The 2337-nt window shown below is 39.8% G+C and overlaps 1 pseudogene; it reads right to left on the reverse strand.

The window, feature by feature from the left end:
- Window positions 1–1430: 1430 nt before the first annotated feature.
- LOC102858071 lies at window positions 1431–1690 on the reverse strand (annotated as a pseudogene).
- Window positions 1691–2337: the final 647 nt, after the last annotated feature.

The following is a 2337-nucleotide window of genomic DNA, read 5'->3' on the forward strand; positions in this document are numbered from 1 at the left end:
ATATCTCTTTTAAACAGTTTTCTCCCTCCTCTGTTTCAGTGCAGTATACATTATTGAACCCATCTTACTCAGTCTCTCCCCAACCCCGAGGTCAGTCCCATTCTAAAACAGTGGCATCATGCAATATTTGTCCTTTTGTGACTGGGATATTTCACTCAGCATAATGATGGCAACCATTCTTGATGCATGCTCACTAACACCCCAGCTTTACAGATCCCCACTGTATCTTTACTAATTCCTTCACCCTCTTCCCTCTGCCCACCTAACTCTGCTGAGGGAAAAGTTCCCATGCCCATAAGACCTTTAGGCTCAGCATTGGGTTCTGATAACTTTGATACACTTCCATTGTTTGGTTCTGCCTTTGGAATTTTCAGCTTAGGTTACATGAAGCAGCTATCATTTCCCACTTTTTAAAAAACCCGGTCAAGCAGAGATTACCAATAGGAGAGAAAAGTGACACAGTGAGTATCCCTACTAAGCCCACATAATTCTATAAAAAGGTAAAGCAAAAGATTGATTCATGAACTCAATTTTTTAGGATGTAAGTCCACTGCTGCTTCATAGGTGATAAGTCTCTTCCTCTAGCCTCTATGAAGTTACATAGTATTTTTCAAAAGTGTTGCTTCTGAGTGCTGCATGGTATTCTATTGTGTAAATGTACCATAATTTCTCAATCCATTCGGTTGTGGTTAGACATTTGGGCTGTTTCCATGTTCTTGAGATAGTAAATAAAGCTCTATGAACATTGGTATACAAATATCCATACATGTCTCAGTCCTAATTTCTTTGAGGTATATTCCTCATAGTGGAATAGCTGGGTCATATCGAGTTTCTATGTTCAAATTTTTGAGAAAATTCCAAAATATCTTCCAGAGTGGTTGCACCATTTACAACACAGTCTCATAAGGACAAATACTGCATAAGACCATTAGTATAAAATTAGAAGGATAGCTAGTAAAACATGTATAGGAACTCAAGGAGGAAGAAGGGGGCAACGGAGGCCTGATGATGGGTAGAGATGAAACCACAGGGCTGCACAGTTTGGTAGATGGAGGAAGAGGTGTAAATAAACAGGATGGATCCAGGCATAAAGATAGGGTAACAAGAGACAAGGTCCAACGGTGATTAATTTTATAAAACATAATTCATGAGAATGGTTGTATGAAACACAATGTAAATGAAAGACTGGATAAAACAAAATGTATATGAATTAAACATAGTGTAAAGGAATTATTATACAAAACCCAATTTAAAAGTTGTTTTTTAAAAAAAAATTCTCTTTCTTTAATACAACTGGTGTTCAGGTGATTTTTTTTAATTTAAAATAAAGTTTTTGTTTTGCTTTGTTTTGTTTTACATTTTTCCAGTAAGTCTTTATTATTAGTTAAGTCACAATTTAAGATTCCGGCAGAGAGGTAAGGTGGGCCAGTTCAGATCTTCCCAGGGAATGTGCCTTCTGCCCTGCGGTCATCCCAGGCTGACACCCAGGACAGGGGGCAGAGGGACTTGTATATGCGCTGATACCATTCACACAAGGAGACATCGCCACCTTTGGCAGTCATTGCCTTCTCGCAGCGGTGGAAATCCAGGTAGTTTTGCCAGCAGTTCTGGTTTGGTTCTGGTTGGGAAAGCGGCTATCAAAAGGGGCAGTTCGGTAGTTCTTGATTTTGGTCTTAATGTCTTCCGCCATGGTGGTGATTTCTAAAGACTTCCCTCAAAGCAGCAGCAGCTCAATGTGACACTCAGAAGAGATGTCTGTGTGGGGCCGGAAGCGGGAATATGAACAGCGGAAGTGAGAAGAGGCAAAGCAAAGAGGAATCATAGGGCAGCTAGAGCGCCAATAAAATAAAGTTTTATCATATACTGGTCACTATACATCACAGAGGACTCAATAACATATAAAACCAATAACATACTATGAAAGATTTGGAAGCAGGTCTCTACTTCCTAAACAACATACCTCCAGAAAATTTATGAACTTTGATAAATGTCGATAGTTGTAGAGGGGCTTCGGGCCCTTTGTTCATAGGGTCACTATGAGTCACGCTTGACTTGAAGGCAATCAACAACAACAACAACTGGTTTACTTACAAAGTTCATATACATTGGTTTTTCACTCTGGCTATTTCTCATTTCCTTTACCCACCGCTCTCCCCTTCATCAAACTGTGCCACCCTATGATTAACCACCCCCCACCCATCCCCACCTATGCTCACCCCTCTGCTCCTACCCTCCTCCTCCTTTGATCCTTATACATGTTCTACAGTAATGATCTTATACCATATTTTATTCCAATTTTTATTGTTCCATTTGGACCTCATCTTTCTGCAATATTTT

Source organism: Elephantulus edwardii, unplaced genomic scaffold (assembly GCF_000299155.1).
Source record: "Elephantulus edwardii isolate Elephantulus edwardi_28Jun2011 unplaced genomic scaffold, EleEdw1.0 scaffold00391, whole genome shotgun sequence".
Taxonomy (NCBI): domain Eukaryota; kingdom Metazoa; phylum Chordata; class Mammalia; order Macroscelidea; family Macroscelididae; genus Elephantulus; species Elephantulus edwardii.